This window comes from Arvicanthis niloticus, chromosome 15 (genome assembly GCF_011762505.2).
Source record: "Arvicanthis niloticus isolate mArvNil1 chromosome 15, mArvNil1.pat.X, whole genome shotgun sequence".
In the NCBI taxonomy this organism is placed as follows: Eukaryota; Metazoa; Chordata; class Mammalia; order Rodentia; family Muridae; genus Arvicanthis; species Arvicanthis niloticus.
The window spans coordinates 61,177,461-61,200,346 of NC_047672.1; the positions used below are offsets into that span (position 1 = coordinate 61,177,461).

General features: G+C 36.4%; 1 long non-coding RNA gene across 1 annotated transcript; it reads right to left on the reverse strand.

The window, feature by feature from the left end:
- Positions 1–627: 627 nt before the first annotated feature.
- Positions 628–13,502, reverse strand: LOC143434475 (uncharacterized). The gene is made up of 4 exons (XR_013103948.1): positions 13,364–13,502; positions 12,599–12,812; positions 11,933–12,045; positions 628–2,099 (listed from the first exon to the last, which is right to left on the reverse strand). It is a non-coding gene; the product is annotated as an uncharacterized LOC143434475 (long non-coding RNA).
- Positions 13,503–22,886: the final 9,384 nt, after the last annotated feature.

Consider the following 22,886-nt stretch of genomic DNA (forward strand, 5'->3'; position numbering starts at 1 on the left):
TTCAAGAACATGTTCCCAAATATATAACTTCCCCTCCCATCCAGAACCTTTTGTCTGTAGTATCAAAGACTCTGAACCATAAAATCAATGTAGTACCTAGCTATGAAAGCAAAAGATATCAGTGCTCAAAGCTGAGGGCCAGGGAGGCAATATTAGATACAGTAGGATGACTAACCATTCCTAACAAAGCCCATAGATTTAGCTATGTGAGGAAGGACTGTGAGCTGCCTAAACAAAACACATACAGTATCCTTTAGGGCAGCAGGAACAATGCCGGAACACCATCTGGATCTACATTCAATTAGCTGGAGCCAGCTCATAATTCATGAGACCTACATTTTCTAAGTTACTTAATGTATAGAATTATCTACTTAGAACTGTGTCTGTGAACTTAATTCTCTTTTTATATTTGCTGCTGTAGGAGAACCACACTGCCCAGTGAGATCATCCATGGGACCACTGATCATACAATGTCAGAACCTTTTTTCAAACACACACACACAAACACACACATACACACTCCTAGGTGACAGATATACAGAACCCAATAGTACAATTGTAAGATTTTTTTTTCAAAGTATAATCATATTTCAAAATTGAAAGTTTGAGGTTAGAAGACAGGAGCTCACTGACAAGGAGGCTCAGGAGGAAACTGAGGATTTGGTGTTTGACAAACATGTGGAGAATCATGTTATAGTCATCAAAATCATGTGTAAAAATAATTTTATAAGATAAGAGTTTTTCGCTATCTCCAGCTAGTTTCCAAAAAATAAATAAATAAATAAAACTGAGAATAGAAGATTTATTTAACTAGCTTATAACAAAATAACTGGGCAATCATTCATCTATTCAAATCCTCTAAGCTATCTGGCTACCTCCTAGCCAGAATCACTGAGATACTTGCATTTTAGTATTGGCTTGACTCTCTGGGCTTTAGGTATTCTTCCATGCTGGTACTCCTGGACCCCTTCCTTGTGATGAATACTTTCTCCATCTCTCTTTCCACCTGTGATTGGCAGAAGTCCCACCTTAGTCTCTCTTCTGCCCAGCCATTGACTCATTAGCTTTTATGAAAAAGTTTACACAGTCAAACATCGGACTAAGAGTGGGAACCCCTATGGGGAAGTTAGGGCAAAGACTGCAGGAACTGAGGGGGTTTGCAATCTCAAAGGAAGAACAACAATATCAACCAACCAGATCCCCCAGAGCTCCCAGGAACTAAACCACCAAGCAAAGAGTACACAGGGGATACCCATGGCTTCAGTTGGATATGTAGCAGACGACTGCTTCATCTGGCATCACTAGGAGGGGAGCCCCTTGGTCCTGTGGAGGCTCGATGCCCCAGAATAAAGTAATGCTAGGCCACTGAGGCAGGAGTGGGTGGGCAGGTGGGGGAGCACCATCATCGAGGCAGGGACTTTGTAGAGGGGAAACTGGGAAGGGGGATAACATTTGAAATGTAAAAAAATAAAATAACTAATAAAAAATGAAAAAAAGAGAGAAAAGTCAGGGAATAAATGGGGAGCAATGTTTACACAAACTTGAAACAGGAGATACTTAGAATAAACATTACAAAGCATTTACAATGTCATGTCCAGATTGCAAACGGATATTGGGGGAAAAATTACATTTGAATAATACAAGGATAGTCTTTACATAATGCACAGAAATATTATCCCTACAATAATGTGTCTTTATAATCACAGTATTAAATACACTGACTAGCCTAGCATTTTGATTTATCTCAACTGTTTTAAGTTACAGAGGTGTTTTTTTTTTTTTATTTCCCCTTCTCTAATCAGGCCTGTTCAAAATACATTAAATTTTTTTTCTTTTGATCCCATGGCAATGGAGTATTTTAATCTTTTCTTTAGATTTTGTTTTATCTGTGGGTTTTCTTAAATTTCTAAGAAGGCTTTCTTTAAGAAGATTTTTGAAAAAGAGTTTAAATGTTAAATACCAAGACAAACAGACTTATTGATGAATAATAAAGAGAAGTACTTTGTAGTATGAGAATTGAAACTATCTGCTGGAATGAATGTTCTGTGCCCGCTGGTTTTTCTTATTGTTCATCTTGTGGCTTGACTCTCTCCAACCTGCTGGAAAAGTACATAATGAAGAAATTAGACTGAGGTAACTAAGTTAATGTGTCTTTATTTCACACAAATGCAGAGTCTTTTGAAAGAAATAGGACCAGTTCTTAATTCTGTCCAGTTCAGAAAGTAATTGTATAAAAATTATCTCAGTTAAGTGGTGCTATGCTTCTGATTTATTTTAATGACATTTTAGCATCTTCTACTGAATGCTACTCAGGACAGCCTCTTTTTACAGTAAAATTAACCAAGATAAGACTATAACTGAGAAACTGAAATAATCTAGTTCATGGTGCCATTTTCCTATTTTTAAAAATGATGTGGCATGTTCAACTTTTGTTTAATTGAAGCTTCTTGGTGATTAAACAAGTAATAAGGGGACAAATGATAAAAGATAGAAAAGCAGAAGAGGATACCCCAAAAAGGTCAAACCATGAAGGGCATGACCTAATCTTGAACTTAAGATGGTGATGAACCAAGAGAGCACCAGCCAGAAAAATTGTTTATAACAAATTGATGTTTTCAAAAGGCATTCAGGGTACAAAGAAGTTCTTTTCTCAATATTTGAATATATCTTCCAAAGTGAAGCCTCTGTCATTCACAAATTGCTATGAGTTATTTTGATCAATTAGTCAGACTGCAACTAGTGAGGTCTACATTCTGAGGCTATGTACTGGACAATATTCAAAATTATTTATAGAGAGCCCTGCTTTCTTCGGTATGCTGCTTCTTGAAATTTCTGAAAATTCCAAAAGTTGTATATATCTAAAATTTAAAGTCCAATTGCCTCTATTTTACCCTAGGATATGACCTTGAAGTGATGACATTCACTTCTTTTTAAAATTAAGTTAATTGACTACAGGATGTGAATGAAGTAAACATCATTATGATAACTTCAGAGTGATGACCCTTCCCGTAATCAAAGGATACTAAATATGCCACTTGTGCAGAGAAGAGGGGCAGGATGTTTCCAGAAGAGTATGCATCAAAGCCATGACTAGACACAACTGCGTCAGAGCTAAAGGCTTTCATTCAGTCACTCTGCTGTATTTTAAGAACGTGTAACTTACATTTAGAAAGCAGTTTTTCTTATTTACTTCCCATACATCATTTCCTGACTCAAGAAAAAAGCAAAATGTCTCTGTGATATCTTTATAACTAGCCCTAGTTTGAATTGGTAATTTGTGCATCCAGATTACGCTCAGCAAAGCATGAATTATATAGATCCCATTATGTGATTATGCAAATGCACACTAAATATACAATTACAGGCATATATGGGCAGTGAAATTTAATTAATTATTATGACTTAACTTACTTGCTGGATGTAGTTTTATTAACTAACAGTCCACAGATGTGTTTCCTCTATTGATTCATTTACATTTTAATACCATGTAAAAATGATAAATTATTGTAACAGCAGATGATAAAAACAGATGGAATAAACACAATTGAACCCAAGATGATTTACATAAGTTTGGACTGAACAGTTTGCATTTGGGCCATTTTTAAATGCTTTATTCTTGTACTGTAGATTTATTAGCAAAACTTTACAAACAAACCAAAGATACTCAAACTATCGAAGAAGCATTTAACTGCACATATTTAAGGACTATTAAATAACTCTTGAATTGATGAAAAAGATTATATTTGGAAAAATAAAAAAGTAATTTAAAAGATGATGCATAGTAACCTAAAGGTGATATTTATCAAACCACTGAGTACTCCTGAGACTATTGCACACTTGTAGATTCTACTTTCCATTGGAGAACAAGCTGTTTTCAAATTAAAGGTCCCAGGACCAGGAGCAGTTGGCCAACATAAAATAGACTCCCTGATATTTTGTGTGTGTGCTTTTTATTTTGTCTTGGTATTTTGTGTCTTGCCACAATTTTGGAATCTATACATATACACAATTTTGGAATCACATACCTTTCCTTGAGAATCCAGAAAAATAGATGTTAAAACCTGACAAAATTTTCTATATGTTAGAAACATATATCTACATTATACGTATTTAAGGTAGTATTATTTGTAGCAAGTCAAATTGTTAATATTTATGAATATTTTTATTACTAAATACTCATTTATTTCTAGAAACTGTGGCTATTAAGATGACATTGCTTAAGAAATTTTCAAATAATCTTTCAATTTTTAATTTTTATTAATTATTTATGAATGCTTTGTATGTACACATGGTACATGCCAGAGAAGGCATCAGATTCCATTATGGAAGTTGCTGGGAATTGAACCCAGAACCTCTGGAAAGCACCCAGTGCTCTTAACCACTGAGCCATCTCTCCAGGCCCCAATTTTTTTTAAACAATTTTGCATATAATGTATTTTGAACATATGCTTTCTACCCATTAACTTCTTCCAGATTTTCCCCACTTCCTTACATGCCCAACTTCATATTCTGTCTCTTTAACTCTCAAAAAACCCACACAAAATAATGAAAACAAAAAACACTAAGACAAAAATGTCAAAATGTACAACAACTACAAGAAATACCCACAAAATAAAATCTATTAACTCCGTTTTGTGTTGGCCAACTCCTCCTGGGCTTGGGGCTTTCCCTGGAGTGTGGTTGATAGACTCAGTGACAATACTCTGGAAAAAACAAAACAGATTTTCTTTTGCCCAGTGGGTAACCATTGAAGATATCTTCTTATTTAGGGGTAGGACTCCCTTTAATATACATGTCTTAGTTAGGTTTTAATTGCTGTGAAGAGATGGCATAACCAAAGCAACTCTTACATAGAAAAATATTTTATTGGAGCTTGCTTAAAATTTCAGAGGTTTAGCTCATTATCATCATGGATGGAAGCATGTCAGTGTGCAAGCAGACATGGTACTTAATTTGCAGGCAGCAGGGTAAAAGAGCACACTCAATAGGCCTAGCTTGAGCATATGAGACCGCAAAGCCTGCCTCCACAGTGACACACTTCCCACAACAAGGCCATACCTACTCCAACAAGGCCACACCTGCTCCAATAAAGCCGCACCTTCTAATAATGCCACTCTCTATGAGGCCAGCATTCAAACACATGAGTCCATGGGGGCCATTTCTATTTGAATACTGATAATATATTACTCATATATGTATATGTTATATATAGCTGTATAATATATGTTGATATATTATATATAATATGTTAAAAATATATATACATTTTAGGTAAATATAGAATAATATCATTATTTGATATTATATGTTCCCTATGTTCCTCCTCTTTATGTTTTGATCTTTCTCTCTCTACCTCAGTTGGAATCTCCCCAGTATATTTTTTCATTTTTCACAGTCATATATCCTATCCTATCCCCCCTCCTCCTTTATGCTTTTATACCATTTTAATTACATACAAGTATTAAGGTCAGCTTTAGGTTGAGGAAGTAGTAATACAATATATGCAAATAGTCAAGAAACAAGCAAGACAATAAACACAGTCAAAGAACAAGCAAGGCAATAAACAAAGTCCTGTGATCACTATTTCTAAGGGCTTATCAGGATGACCAAAATATCTGAACCTACTTCCCTGTCCTAGTCTCAAGTCATTTTCATGCTTGAAGCCTACGTCTTTGTTCTAGCCTAAGATTTAGATTGCTGCCTAAAATTATTTCTGTGTTCTAGCCTAATGTCAGATTCCTGCCTGAAGCCCACTTCCTTATTCTTGTCCAATGTCAGGTTCCTGCCAAGCAACCCCAAAAATCCCCCCACATCTTCCCCTTTTTATTTCATAAACAAGACTGAGTCTGTCTTAGGTCATTCTGCCAAGCATGCCTTCCTTACCCATTGTGGAATATGCATTATCAAAAGCAATGCACTTATGTCTTAGGTTGGTAAGGCTCTGTGCAGAATATTACCTGTCGTTGGATTACCAGCCTCTTAATTTAATAAGTCTGTCTGGGGGTCAATTTTCAGTTTCAAACCATGTACTTTGGCTGATACATGTTGATGTTGTTAAAGACAAGCTTTAACATGATGTGCAGGAATAAAAGTATTCCCAGAACAAAAAAGGCTAGCACGATCAAGCTACATATGCCATTCTTGAAGCTTGTCCAAAATGGAAATACTGACCTCAGGCCATGGATAATTTTAGTATATTCTTGATATTAATCCTCTGTTGGACATCTCAATAGCAAAGATCTTTTCCCAGTGTATAGATTTCTTCCTCACTTCATTGATTATATACTTAGATGTACAGACCCTTTTAGTTCTCTGATGTTACAGTTATCAATTTTGGTCCTCAACTCCTAGGCAAGTGGAGTCCTATTCAGAAAGTCTTTTTTATCATATTTTATAGAGTAATATGTAGGCTTAGTTTTGAAAAAGTTAAGTCTAATGTAATATCTGAGTTTTCTTCTAACAAATTTAGCATTAAGGGTCTTTGACCTACTTGGCTCCATTCTTTTCGCAGAGTAATAAATACCAGCCTAATTTTATTCCTCTGTGTGTAGGCATCCATATTGCCCAGCATCATTTGTTAAAGATGCTCTCTTTTCAACGGTGTAAGTTGTTGCATCTTTCTCAAATATCTGTACTTATGTAGTTATGAGCATTTGTGTTTGGGTCTATTTTATTCCACTGATCTGCATACATGTCTCATAACTGTACCCTAGTGTCCTCGTGGCTTTATCATATATCTTGAGTCTAGAATAGTGATCATTTCAGTTCTCTTTTTGCTCCTGATTTCTTGATCCATTCAGAGCCTTGTCTGATTGCTTTTGAATTGTAGTATTTTCCAATGTATGCGAAAAATGTTGTAGATATTTTGATTGTGATTCCATTGAACCCATAAATTGCTTTTAGTATGTTGGTCATTTGCACAATATTAATTTTACCAACCCACTATCACAGGATATCTTTGATTTTCTAGTGTATTGATCAATCTTTTTTTTTCAGAGATTTGAGTTTTCATTGTAGATGTCTTTCACCTTCTTGGTTAAATCTATTCCACAATATGCTTTGATGCTATTATGAATGAAGTACATTCATGATCTCTTTCTCTATATGCTTCCTGATATACAGAAAGGCTACTAATTTTTGTAAGTTAATTATGTACCTAGCCACTTTGCTAAAACTGTTATTGTTTCTAGAAGTTTTCTGATGAAATTTTTGGAATCTCTTAAGCATAATGACATATCATTCATCAATAGGAATAAATTGACATATTTTCCTATTTATATTTCTTTAATTTCTTTCTCCTGCCTTATTGCTCTGGCTACTGTTCCCAATACTCTATTGAAAATAAGAGAGGATGGTGAATTAAACAGTTTAATTCTTCTGCCTTGGTGATGTGACTTGTGTTTCTAGAGTGCTAACACGAATTACCTTCTTGGGTCTGAAAGAGGTGTTTTGTATAGCATATATTATGGCCAAATCTACTTCCAGGAATCATACACCAGGCTTCCTGCTACATTACATTTCAAACTCCTTTGGCCGCTTTCCCTTTCTCTAAGAGTTCTTCCTATTTTTGTGCTCACAGGGTTACTGTGTTAGAAAACCACTCTCCCAAAACCTTTTCAAATAGTACTTTTCTGGCTTGTATATCTTCCGTGAATCATCAGATCACCTCTTCAGCAGGATCTTGCTTGATTTCTCATTCTGGATTAGTATTTCTAACCCCAAATGTCCAACATCAAAAAGGAAGTTTCTAGAGATGATATAATGTTCAGAAAGATTAGAAGCCTAACCCATCAAACATGCTACTAATTTATTAAGTCAGTGCTATTAATACCAATAACTTCAGAAGCCAACACAAACTAGGGTTTGGGATCTTTTAGAATGTGATCTTAAAAGTTCTTTTGTAACAGACTCACAATTACTATTATTTTCATGAGAACAACATTTAGCTTTAATTCTTTGTAAAATAGTATCCTGTGTAATAAATATCAGGAAAAATATAAACTGAAACCACTTACAAAAGTACTGAACATGCCTACAACATAGTAGATGCCCAGCAATGTTTACTGATTGACCCCACACACAGTTATTTTAACAGAACAAATAAATAACTTCAGCCCCTGATAGATCTGAGGTGATGCAAATCAGCATTGTAATATAAATTTAAAAATATGGAAAGTAAGCACCTCCTGAAAATCTCTCTCCCACTCCAATCTTACTAACAGCGTGTAATTTTGAGTCATTCTTTCCATTTCACTAAGAACTTCTTTATTAAGTGCAATAATTTATGGAACTCTAGTGGTGAGATATTGTGGATGGACTAATTTTCAGGAAATTTCCCACTCAATCCCAATCAACACAGTTTCTGGAAGTCCAGTATTTACTACATGATTTCCCCTAAAGTGATCAGCTGGCTACACACTTCCCCACACCCCAAGAATTTACAATTCTAATCTAAAATTTAAAAAGTCAGAACCCCTGAGAATTATGAAGCAATGTGATCATAAGTGTGTGATTCAGCAGCTACTACTACTCACAGGTTATTTAAAATAAAGGTCAATTCATTAAAATGAAAAATGCAGTTCATTGGTTGCATTGAACATATTTCAAGGAGTCAGTATTATACAACATTCCCATTGTTGTAAAAGATTCTAATGGATGTAAGTGGTTTGAAGAAAGTTTCAAAACTGTAACCCATGTATAAATCAGGTCTACTGTTTGTTTTGTATAATCCCTAAGAATGTCTCAGTAATCAAAAAAGAGGAATTGTATGGCCGGTGAAAAATTTGTGAAATTCAAATATCAGATTTCAAACTGAATGTTTAAGGAATGCAGCCACACTCCTTTATTTTGAATGTGGTTAATGGCTGTTCTCACACTATACCATGTAGTTAAGTAATTTTGACTGAAAGAACATGGTCAGAAATGTCTAAAGTATCTACTATATGATCCCTTATAAAATAAAAATGTATTGACCTCTGCAGTTGAGACACTACAGTCTGCAAAGCTACACTGCCTAGGATCTCATACCTCAAGAACAGACTAGAGAAAACAGTGAGGCATGGGGACACGCTTCTTACATACGGATCCTTTCTTTCTGTGTTACAGGTTGTGAATCAGAAGAAGCTGTGTAAAATGTTGGTTGGAGGTGTTGGGCATTAAGAAAGTGGATTCTTCTGCAATAACACAGAAAGTGTTATAACATCATGTGGCACAGCCCTTGCCATGGGGTGGAGCCTGGCTCATTATGGCCACAAACTGGATAGAAATTAAACAGAAGCACTGGCTTTCTCCAGTATAAAGAAAGGGCTCTTTGATATCCTCTGGGAGAGTTCCACTGAGTTCCCTTTAGCTGAGCATGGCAGAAACCTCCCTGCAGTGACAGCCAGTCCTCAGTCATCAGTGCATTAGCAAATAGCATAATTAAACTCTGAACCAGAGGTAAGTAAAATCAGAGTAGAAAATATGCCATAGCATCCCCAGGGAACATCTCCTCATACAGAAAAGAGGCACAATTCTTGTACATAAGTATTCCTGAAAAGATTTCAGTACATGGGTGTAATTGTCATAAGCCAAAGAGTGAACAGGGTCACCTACCCTGTAAGGCTTACACTTAACTGGGAGGTGTCATATATTGGCAGGAAAAAAAAAAGGAACTCGGGCAGAAAGACACAGAGATCAAGATAATGTTCTTAGACTGTATACAGAGAGGAAATCATCTAAGAGTGCAGGGGAAAGGCTTTACTTCACAGGAATTCTGGGTCACTTGCTTTGACAAGTAGTTCTCAGAGCATTCAGAATAACAGTGTTGACTCCACTAATGAGTCTAACAAAACACATTTTACTCTCTCAGGTAGGTGCTGGGTAACCAGTCTGCACCTAGGTCTAATATAATGCTTATGAGAATCTGGGTTCAGTATTAGCATGACATCAGACAATCTTAGCGTGAGTTCTATCTTTTCCACGTACTAGATTTTCCCAAATGTAAAAAGAAGTACCTGTGTGGAGATGGCTCAGAGGGTAAGAGCACTAGGCACACAAGCCTGATAATTTGAGTTAGGCCCCAAAACCCAAGTAAATGCACATGCATTAGTACACAACTATACTCCCACCAGTCCTAAAGTGAAATGGGATGTAAAGGTAGAAGAACCACCCAGAAGCTCAAGTTCCAGCTGCCCTGTAGTACAAAACATGTTAGCAACAAGGGAACCTATCTCAAGCAGGGTAGAAAACAAGAACCAACTACTGAAGGTTTCCATTGACCTTTACACATGCGCCACAGTATATTCACACACATACACAAACATACACACACAAACACACACACACAAGTGAAAGGAAGTACTAGTAGTTTGAATGGGATGTCCTTCATAATCTCAGGAATTTGAATGTTGGTTCCAGTTGGTTGCACTGTTCAGGAGAGTTAGCTGGTCTGGCCTTTCTCAAGGAAGTATGTCACTGGAGGTGAACTTTGACAGTTTAAAAGATTTGTGCCACTCAATTCAGTCAATAGATAGATAGATAGATAGATAGATAGATAGATAGATAGACAGATAGATACATAGATAGATACATACATAGATAGATAGATGATAGATAGATAGATAGATAGATAGATAGATAGATAGATTAATAGATAGCAAGCTTATGACAGGGCAACAAAATAACACAGGCTAACAAATAAAAAGGCAACTGCCAGGAGTGTATCACCTCCTTTGGAGTTGTTAGTCAGTGAGGTTCCATAGACTCCCAAAAATTACCAACAGTTCTAAATCACTTCCAATGCTATTGACTACACTCCAGAACATAATAGTAAGACACTATTGCTGAAGACATCATATTCATGAGTCAGACAACATGGGACTATCATGCCGGTACTACCTGGAAGCTCCATTCCTCTTGACTAACTTTCATAGTTCTGAAAGGCACTATGTACACTGCTAGAAGAGAAAAGTAAGCATTAATTTTATCCAGCTGTCAAGCTTGTGATCTACAATAAAGACGAACCAAGAAAGCCATCCCCACTGGTTCAATAGTGATAAAATGTCACTGGAGTAACCAACAGCTTCCTCACTGGATTTAAGTCCTTCTCCACAGACTAAAATCCACATCTGGTATCATTATCAGGCTACTCAGAGAGGGAATATTCTTTAAGAGTGTAGCCCCTGCTCCAGTGAAAGGCAACACATCAAAGAATATATGAGTAGGACAAACTGAATTGATGCTTATAAGACAAAAATAGATTAAAGAGAACTCAAAGTTGGATGAGTAGGGGGGTAACATGGGAGAGATGATATGGTCAAAACACATTGCATGAAATTCTCAAAGAACTAATAAAAATTAAAGAAGTAATAAATAAAAATGCAGATGCAATGGTGTTACTAATCTTGATCATGCTTCTCTTTCTTTCTAAACTTTTCTGAATATATTCTATATTTGCACCCAGTTCCAAGCAAAAGACCATGATTAGTTTTAAAAACCTTGTTTCCAACTTTCCTAGACTGCCTTGCAGCTGGAATTTTCAAAGTCTATCAGAAAAAAAAAACTTTAGAAGAAAAAAAAAACTAGATAGAAGAGGATGCAAGAAAGAGATTTCTGAGGTTTTGGTTTTATCAAACAGAAGTAGAAGTAGGTGGACAGCAAAATAGCAAAGATGAGGAAAAGTCCTTGGTAACCAGAGTCACCAGACCGACATTGCTAAGTAAATGAACCAAGTCTCTGGTAACCAGAGTCACCAGACCGACGTTGCTAAGTAAATGAACCAAGTCTCTAGACTTAGAGAAAAGTAAATCTTCACCTGTTTCACTTTAAATTATTTCCTAACACCTTTAAAACAGATCAAACAGTGTGAAGTGTGTATCGTGAGAGTTCAAAAGCTTCTGGAGCTGGTCTCTCTAGAAGGTAACCAATAACCACTGATGTTTCCTTCACTCACTGTTTCTTCTGACAACCGTGCCTTGGTCCCTGCTTCCCTGGAGAACTGTGATACGATGAAGAGGGAGTCATAACTGCCACAGAGAACTATGTTATCCTTTCTTGAAGAGTCACCTAGGACATAAGAAGACATGAGGTCAATAAAAAGCAACTAGTACTTTTGAATGCTCACCACCTGCTGGGAACTCTCCTAAAAGCTACACAGATTGACCCATGTACTATAATCATCATCTATATTGGTGCCATTGCTAACTCCATCTTACAGATGTGAAAACTGAGGCACAGAAAATTTTATTAAATTGCCCAAGGTTACACAGCTAACATGGTGGAGTAAAATTAAAAGTTGAGCCTCAATTCTATGAACGTTAGCTCTATATGCCAGTGCCTCTTCTTCTAAGTATGAAGGTAAAAAGCCCAAGTTCAGTAAGAAAGATAAAAAAACAAAAACAACAGCAAAAAAGAAGCTGTCAGACTTTTTGAGAAGTCTAGTCTCATATGTTTTTAGGTCATGTTTTTGTTGAGTTCTTCAGGGTGTCAAGTACATGAGGATAAAGGTTAGTCAGCTTTAAAAGATGGGAAAACTATGTGCCTACAAACAATTAGATGAGAGTTGGGATTTGAAAATTATGATGAAGAGGCCCAAAAGACAAGAAATTAAGCAACAGACCAAGAACTGAAGGCAGCAACTCAGAACGTAAAAGTATTCTGAAACAGCTGCCAGTTGGCTGTCGGGATGTGGCTTTTCCTCTCATTTTTTCCTCCCAGCATTTAGTTAAAATGTATTCATTTAACATTCACAGCAGTGACAGCATCCAACATGGCTGGCCACCCTTGCCTGCTTCAGCCACAGTCTGTGAGCAGGGCAATTGCAGTTCATAAGCCTATTGCAAGGAAGCAGAGACATAAGTAACATTAATAAGGTTTACAACAACTCTACAATTTCCTTTTTGCATTGTATATCGGGTAAGATATGAATAATTTCATGTTAAGAGAAAGAAATGATTGCACTCTTCTGTCTAGTAACTCCTGAAAACCACTGCAGTGTTTGTGACATTTGCTAACTCGTCCATCCATTCACAATACAAAATGCTGAATTCTTGCAATGTGACAGACACAATTTAAAATCAAATTAACAAAGCACCACATTATCTCTTTTTACCTTCTCTTGGGATGTTAAGAGTGGAAGCTGGCATTTACTCTGGTACATTAATGTATCTTATATTTGCACATATCCATGAAACAAAATCCCAAATTTTCTGATGAGTATTGTGGTGGCAGGGGAGAGATATGTACCTCTCTCTCAGAGAGGCCTATTGAAAGGTAATTAGCATTTGAATTGAGAAATGATTAATGGCCAAGGATAATAAAGAATTCAAATCCAAAAAAGGGAAGGCTGACTTTAGAGTATGTGATAAATGCCTCAAAAACTTACCCCACTGACTCATGTTCTTCACTCTTAGACACACATTCCCTTCTTCCATGCCGTCACCAGGATTATCGCTGTATCCATGGACAGGTAGTTCATGCATGTTCACACTAACACCCTCAGTAAGAACTATAACTTCCCAGTTTTCTTTCTGAAAAAAAATAAAAACATGATGATTTAGGAAAACAAGTTTTTTCTCTTGATATACCTACACCAAAACCAAGTCTCCTGCATAAAAGGTCACTTTGAAAAATCCCTATTCAAAGGACACTAACTGCTCTGAAGGAAACTGTCTCCAGTGTTGTGTTGGTCACCTTTTGTGAATCCAGCAACATACTGAAATTCGAACACTTTTTAAAAGGATACAAACAGATTTTGCTATCTAATGGCTTTAGAGGCCACATTACAGCTAATGTAAGGGGGGGGGGGGGTTCTGAGTTCATTTCTGTTGCCATGACAACATACTCAGACAGAAAGCAAACAGATGAGGAAGGGTTTGGCTTATAATTCCAGGTTATATCCCATCATTGTGGGAAAATCAAGACAGGAACTCAAAGCAGATAGTCATATCACATCTAGAGTCAAGATCAGAGGGCAATGAAGGCTTACTTGCTCAGCTCACTTTTTTCCAACTCATACAGCTCAGGGTCCAGCTCATGAAATGGTGCCACCCACATGGAAGTTGGGAACTTCCACTTCAATGAACCCAATGAGAAAAAAAAAAATCTCTCATATTCATGCCCACAGGCCAAGCTCATCTAGGAAGCCCCTGGTCAACATTCCCAAGTGAGTCTAGATTGTGTCAACTTGACAACTGGAACAAAAAGTGACTTCCTACTTTAAAAAGTAAAGTAAAAGCCCCCCATTCATGTCAGTACAATATAATAGATTAAATAAAAGCAAATAAAATCCAAATCTCTGCCAGAACCGTGAATACTATGAACATATCTAACTCTGTAAGACTGGTCTTGAGTATATTATGAAGAGACATGTGATGGGTTGGAAGGAGAGTTTATTTTAACTTGGGGATTGTCTGTTTCCTTCATTGAAGTGCTAAGGCCCTCTAAACAGGAGTCATTTTCTAAGGAAACAACAGATGCTTGGCAAAGAGATTCATGCCTCTAATCCCAGAACTCCAGGGGCTGAAGCAGAAGGGTCACTAGTTCAAGGCCAATCTGGGCTACATAGTGAGATTCTGCCAAAAAGAAAAAGGAAAGAAGAAGCAAAAACCTAAAATAAAGCAAAATGAAAAAAGTCATGCACACAATGTAAAATAAATTTTGTACCCACTTAATACAAGTCTCTAGCTCTTGTAAAAATAAAGAGGCAATTCAAGGAGAGAACTACAGGGGGTTACATGTTCACCTCTCCTCTGAATTTGAACCAATTGTTTTATGTTCAGGTTTTCAACCCCCTCGGCAGTACCACTTGCCAGAAACCCTTAATAGAACACAAAAGAAGAGAACTGTCAGCTGCAATACCAGGGCCACAACAGATGAGTAATATGTTTCCAAATTAATTGAGTAAGAACATTTGGCCACGTCTGCCAGGTTTATTTTATTGTATGATTTGCAGGCTAACAATGAAGACTAGGTGCTTAATTATGAGATTTGCATTCCTCCACTGTGTCATAAAGGCTTGTAAAAGAGCTGGCTTTTCATACACTGGAATGAGGATCTGAATACCTAATTGGGAACGGATGGGTAGGGAAACAAACCATGAGCCTTCCTCATTCTTTTTTTTTTTTTTTTTTTTTTTTGAGGACCATTTTTTTCCTCGAGGTTCAACACTCTTCCATGAAAGCATTCAGCTCATAGTATCAGGATTCTAGATGCTTTATTTTCTGTACTATGTAGGGGAAGGAAAGTATGGTGTACTTTATCAGACATGAAGAAACTCCTGTCTATTCAGCATCACTTGAGATATATGATGAGTATATATTTTCCTTTGAGCTAAGCCCCATAGGTAATGTATTCGGCAACTGTGAGGCAGCAAATTTAAACCAACCATAACTTGAAGCTACACAGGAAATGATTTTAACAGACTCACAGGCAGAAGGAACACAGGATACTGCCTCAGAACCCCTGAGATACGAAGCTCTCATACCAGTGCTGGCACAGTGGAGGACAAGCTAGAGCTTTTACAAATGCAGAGAGTAGAATGACTTTAGTAGACAAAAGTCCACAGCTCACCCATGCCAATGCTTGAGAACGTGAAAAGCCAGATGACTCAGATCACTTCTGACAAGAGGACTTCTTTGGTCCAGAGGTTTTGAGATGGAATGCCATACAAGGAGGGTATTGAGGCTAGACAGAGTTGGATAGCTTGTTGGGTTGGAGATTGGTTTCACAGTCTATACTCTAGCCAAAAATAAATAAATAAAAGTCAAGTGCCAAGCAAGAAATTATATATTGTAAGTGAAAAGGGCTGAAACATCTGCCAGTGGCTCTCAAACATAGATGCATAGGAATCACCAAAGTGCTTGTTGAGATGCAGGCTTTCAATCCAACTCTGATTGACTGGGAGCGCCAACTGGAGGCCTAAGCTGATACTTGACATTAATTTCCAGATGGCACTGTTGCCAGTGCTCTGGTGACCACTGAACTACACAGTTAAATACAAAGTACTCTACATAGTGGTATACACAGTACTCTACACAATTGGCTACACATCACTCTAAATAGTGGTCTACATGGGACTCTAGACAGTGGTCTGCACATTCCTCTCTATAGGGTTTCTATCTCCACAAAGCCGCTAAATGGTGTTAGACAGTTCCTTGTTAAATCTGGCAGAGTGTAGATGTTTTCTCAATATCCATGATCTCCTGTTGCAATTTCCCCCATACAAACCAAAAATTGGCTCCTGGCATTGTTAAATATCCTATTGTGAAAAATTATGTACTAACAACCTTTAACCTACACATTATTTTTCATGCCTGAATTCCACACTTTAATTTTTTTAAGCAAAATGTTTTACCTGAGTCCTATTTTTATTTATCTTAAAAAAAAAAAATTGGTAACTATTACTAATCCTTTTTTTATTTATGGATTAGGGAAAAGTTCTCAGGCTGAAAAAAAAAACAAGATTCATATATTAGTTGATTGATTAGGCCAAAGAGGACATAAAGCAATGTCTGTGTATCCATTCTGTGCCATGCAGTCCTTGCTAAATCCCAAAAACCCAACTATGATTGAGATGTCTTCCCTAGTGTGCTTTTAGATTTGGATATATTACTTGTTTTTCTCATATAATCAATACAGAATAGATTCTAGAGTCACCTTAAAGTAGAAAACTAATGTTGAACTCAAGCATGACAGAAAAGAATTAGTTTACCAGTGGGGAAAAAGAGAACCCCAGAGTAAAAAAATAATTAACAAAGACAGATGAAATGCTGCAGGAGGAAGGTGGTCCCCTGACAACTGAGAGCAAGTAATATGCAGTAGTTCATACATAAATCTTCTATGCAAAATAACAAATGAAGTATGAGTGTAATCCTTGGGGAGAGATAATACTATACACACACACACACACACACAGAGAGAGAGAGAGAGAGAGAGAGAGAGAGAGAGAAAACTCTAAACCAAATACCCTTAAATGCAGTGTATACTTACAAATGTTACTAATTCAAGTTTATTTTCAAATTTAAAAGATTACTGATTTATAAATTTTAAAAAGTCATAGTAAGACATTCTAGCATCTTCTAGGCCAAGAGGAGCAAGGAGACAAAGTTACCAATGACTCTGCTTTCTGGCATGAAGCTCTAGTTCTCTTTAGTAGAAGGAACTAAGGATTAACTATGTGAACTAATCAGCCAATGAATAAAAGCCTTTATTAATTCAAATACTGGTATAGACAAAATGGTAGTGAACATATTAAAGCCGGAATTTGATTTCTACCCCAAGGGCCTCCCTCTCCTCATTCCCCTTTTCTATTCTTCTCCTCTCTTACATTTTCTTTTATACTGTATAGTATAAGAGAACATGTATAAACCACACAGACAGAATCCTTACAAAAATATACAAAAAACATGGTAAGCCAAATGCCAGTACATACCCTACAATACTAAAATATGCCCCTGAACAAGTTTAGTGACTAGAGAGTTAATTTTGTTCTCTAGGTATACAGATTTGAGAAAACTATATAAAAATATAGGTGTATGGGGCCAGCAGAAGAGCGAACTCTATGCAGAAAGAGTCTGTCAGATCCCAGAAAAAGAATAAGACAAAAGATCAATAGATCTCTGTGAATTTGGACTTAGACCCTTTGCCCAATACTTATTATTCACATAATAATTCAGTAAAGTTGTAAGTCAACATTTATCTACATTTGTATCTCAGAATAATAGTTATTAACAACTATTGTTATCTGTGGTATAAATTAGCATGAGAAGGTAAAGAATCAAGTCTTCACTATCTTTAAAAATGTTTTCAAGACTTGAAAACTCCAAGACAGGCAAGATAACTTATCACAGAAAAGCATTTGTCACACAAACCTGACAACATATGTTCAATCCCCAGATCCTACTGTGGAAGAAGAAAAATGACTTCAGAAAGTTGTCTTCTGACCACAGGTGCCCCATGACATACATGTGCCCACATAAACACACATACACTGATAATAAATATGAAAAAAAGATATCTTTGTTTCTTTTACAAAGAACTATGTCTGGGTCCTGTTGGGCCCTCCTGGCAAGATTCCCATTAATTGCACAGGAAGATAAGACTATCTTAGTTATCTACTTGTAACATAACTATGAGTTTCTCCATCCCAGCCTAGTGTTCAGCTCTCTGAACAGTAATTGTGAGTCCTACAGTGTCTGTGGAAAAATACCGGCAATGGTATCCCACTGCTCTAAGACTTCAAGTCCCTAGGCTGCCCCCACTTAAGATATCAGCTACTCAAGTATTTGGCCCCTGGGTTCCCTGTCTATATTGGCTACAAATCAGGAATTCCCAAACATCATCTATGTCTGTTTCAACATTTTGTTATAAAGGGCCACAGCAATAAAAATCCTAACTGAGGCAGTGCAAGGCTCCAGCGACCTAAACACATAATTGTCTTTGCGGTGGCCAACTTCTCTTCTGCAGCTTCCTAGGAGAACACATCTACCAGTTGTGAAATCAGCATACAGAAGACAATCCAGTCCTCAAATCAGAGAGATCAAGTAAAAACTTCCAGTTCTACCACAATGACCTGCTGAAGAAAACTAGTGATGGGAAAGCCAAATTTACCACCAAACTTTACACATGCCATTGACAACTTGTTCATACAAAGTTCTTCATTTAATACTTCTTTCGGTTATGGATTCTGCTTAAGCTCTTTCAGATATAGAACCCTTTTTGTCTGTGAAATTTTTATATGACCCTGAACAGACATATGTATGAATATGTATCTGTATGATGTATATGTATATGATGTATGTGTATGTGTATATGTACATAATCATACATTTACTGATAGTAAGTCACAAAATATTATTTTAAATTAATTATTTGCTATACGTAATTTTAACACTTGCTAAAGGTTAAAGCAAATTTACATGCTAATAAGATTGAGGTCCTTGTTTATATTCAGATAAAAATCCGAATCTTGGCTACAAGATGTAAAATATCTTTGATACTTCACAAAGTTGATCAATATTTTGATTCTGTAGTAGTCAATGATGAGAATTCTATGTCACATAAGTAAATAGTGCAATGTGGCAGAAATGTGTTTAGTGTCATTTTGTAAATTATTGGAAATTCTATCATTCCAAGCCAAAATTAATTTACTGACATCATTCAAGTCAGCAACTCAAACAGCAATTTTTAAAAATAGACAATCTTACAGTATAATCTAAAGATATACTAACTTGGTACATGTTAAGGAATAACAGTAGGAAAATATTGTCTTAGTTTTCTCTACTTGTACGTCTATGTTTACACAAGAGCAGTAACCTTCCTACTGCCGAAATACTGAAGTTTGTAAGACACTATAATCTCAAATATGAGTTCTGGTGTTTGAAACATCATTCTAGCATTATCTGGTTGTTCATGGCATGATACACATAGCAAAAAGTAAATGTATAGAACCAATGCTGCCATGGTGTCACATGATACAACATGAACAAGTATTGCCAGAAACACCTTGAATTATTCCATACTTGATCTCAAGTGTGTGACTCACATCCCACAGTGCAAGTGTGGATGTCAGAAGAAACCTCACATGTTAGTTCTTACCATCCACCTTATTTGAGACAGGATCTCTTGTTCCTCTAGTCACATGATGAAGCTAGCTGGCAACTTTAGCACTGGGGATTCTCCTGCTACTACATCTAATCTAACCAAAGGAAAACTAGGATTACAGATATGTGCTAACACGGGTCCTCACACATGCTCAAAAAAGATTTACTTAACTGAGCCATTTCCCCATTCCACTACATATTTGATTTCAAATTAATTTTCTGTTTCTATGCATTTAGAAAATTTTTACTGATGCCAAAATTTTTGTGCCCACTGCTTCACCCTTTAAATAGAGTTATAATCTACAGTTTAAGGAATTGTAGTTTACAGAATGTTATTGTATCTTACATTAAATAAATGACTAAACACTATAGTTTTGAGTGAAATTAATCTCAGAATTAAAATATTTAAAGATACTTTTTAAATGTACATATTGCTGCATTAATGTTCACAATGGTTCAGAAGTATGTGAAACATTTTAAAACCATTTTATCACCTACTTACTTGAAAACAACGAAGTATCTCGAGATAGCAGGTGTCAGCAGAGTGTACTAGGAAATTACTGAAAGGCATGTCTGAGATTGCATTTCATATTTCAATTCTATCTTTACTGTGGGAATTAAAAATTATGATAGCATGGGCAAACTTCAGTAAATATTGGCTCCTATCCCTCATCTTTACCCACATAGAATTTCATCTCTGAGCTTAAGCTAATACTCGTGGGTGCATAGGATTACTGCTGAAGACAGTGGGAATTTTGTCTGTGTAAGGTTTTCTAGATTAGACCCAAAGGCTTTTATAAGCTTCACTCAATTGCTTCTTCCTTAAAGCCTGGGGTAAGACACCAACATTGTTTAATTGAGTTGAAAAAAGGTTATTTACAGTATTTTCCACATAACTGATTTTTTTCAGCCAGCTGATTTGCATATAGCACAACACGGTTAATTTGTACTAACAACTAAGAACACCAGAGATTACAAATTCAAGAATTAGCAAGTTCTGTAAGTGAAAGCATGAAATTAAAAGCAATTAGAGTTGTCTTATCACAAAAAGGACTGTCTTTGTCTGGGCTTATTATTTATGGTGGTGATTTATAATAACTAGTATTTACTATAGTGAAACCTTCACGAGGTGGCATTTAATGACTTTTCTAAGACATAAGAGCAAAGCTGACAGACAGTCAGTAAGTTTGTCAGCTTTCCTCAGACCCATTCCAATGTTCATTCCAATGTTACTGTCCTACACTCCAAACTCAGATAAAGGACTCTTTTTAAACACAAATTCATTTTTTTTTTTTTTTTTTTTTTTGGCCAATACTAAAACTAATAGTTGCTCTGGAATCTGGAAAGTACTGAAAATATCACAGATGCAGAAAACACAACAAAATTATCACCAGTAATCCCAGCACCTGGAAATGTCCACTGCTAACATCTGCTGTGCTCACTGCTAATATTTTCATACTCATATTTATGAAGAAAATATCAATTATGTAAGGACTTTGCTTACTGAAATTATACTTTATTTTCAAGTTTGTATTGTGTATTTCCACTTAGCTGCTGATGTTGGACTGTAAAATCCAAAACCAGGGGATAGACTCACCCAGAAACTCACACGGACAGGATACGCTGTAACATGAGGTTTAATGATACTGGTGCACCGGGGATCTCTTGTATATAGACAAGAGAACCCCGAAAAAGGGCCTGGAGTAGTTTTTATACAGAGTACACGAAAGCAATCACAAAGGCTGACCTTCTCAGGTCTGGTCCCTGGGTGACTCAGATTCCAGATTCGTCCGTGTGCATTAAGGGTCTGGCTTCCTGACCACAGTCCATCTTGGAATGTGTCACTGTGCTCTGGGCCTTCCCCACCTGCAGGTAGGTTCTCTTCCCTGTGGTCTGAGGAATGTTAATCAGCCTCTCCCTTCCTCTTCTGAATGTTAATCCTGCAAGTGTCCTCTGACTCAGGAATAATGTACTCCTCCCTGAAAGCAGAATGCATCCTGGGCAGTGAATTTTCAGTGATTATACTCACAACATTTAGTTCTTATAAGAACACACTTCCAAAGTTGCCCTCTGACTTCTACATACATCCTGTGGCACACAGTTGCCCACATACACATACATTCACATACATAAGAAAGTGAAATTGCAAAGGGAACAAATCTATACAACTCTAGATTCACATTTAGTTCTTACACTGACAAGAACAAACCAAATTATACTCACAACTTAATTATGCTGTATATTTACAGTATAAAGTGTTAATTTATATCAGTCCAGTGAATACCAAGAAATTTGTAATTATTTAGTTTCAGTTACTTAAAATAAGTTAAAATAATTCAAATAGTTTAACCTGGCTTGCACTTTTAATATTGGCTATTTGTATATTTTTTTTCTGAATAATAGAAAAATAAACCATGTTGTGGATGACATACATTTAACTGACATTAAATACTACTCACAATAGCTACCAATGTGTTCCTGGTGTGGACATGTTGTCAAGAAAACATGAACAAACTATTTATAGTTAGCTTTATATCAAAATCATGCACAAGCCCATTGTAATGGCCCAGGGGACAAAGATGCTTGCTGTCAAGCCTTATAAGGTACATTTGGATCTCTGAGACACACATGGATGGAAGGAGACAACTGACTCCACACATTGTCCTCTCTGTGTATGTCTGCCTCTCTATCTATCTATCTATCTATCTATCTATCTATCTATCTATCTATCTCATACACATACACACACACACACACACAGCTTAATAAGCTTTAAAAAACAAAAATTCTTCATTTGTTGAGTTTATGCTATTATGAACTACAGCCTATTTTAATTAATTAGAGGGAAATATCTAATGGAAAGAAGTTCCTAGAAAAATATAATTTTAACTTTAGTTTTAATTATACTACTCTTATTTTGCAGATAAATTAATTACAGCTCTAAATGAATAGGTACATTTTATAGAGCTACAGAGCAACCAAATCTCTGAGCTTTCCTAAGAGTTCTTTATGCTGCTTAACTTATACCTTTCCTCAAATGAAGATAAAAATTTGCCTGAAGGAGACGGATGTGGAAGTCATCCTCAGTTGAAGCTCTGACTATCCCAAGAGAGAGTAACTGGCATTAATTAATGAATCTCACATATTTAAGCTGACTGTGCATTTGCACAATTCTTCTAAAATCTTCCCAACAGCATCCTCTGATGTGCACCTAACAATCTCTTAGAAGTCCCACAGAAGACCTCCAACAATCATGATAGAAATAGCCATCTCTGTAGTGCACAGGTGCATTAACACTTATGCCTT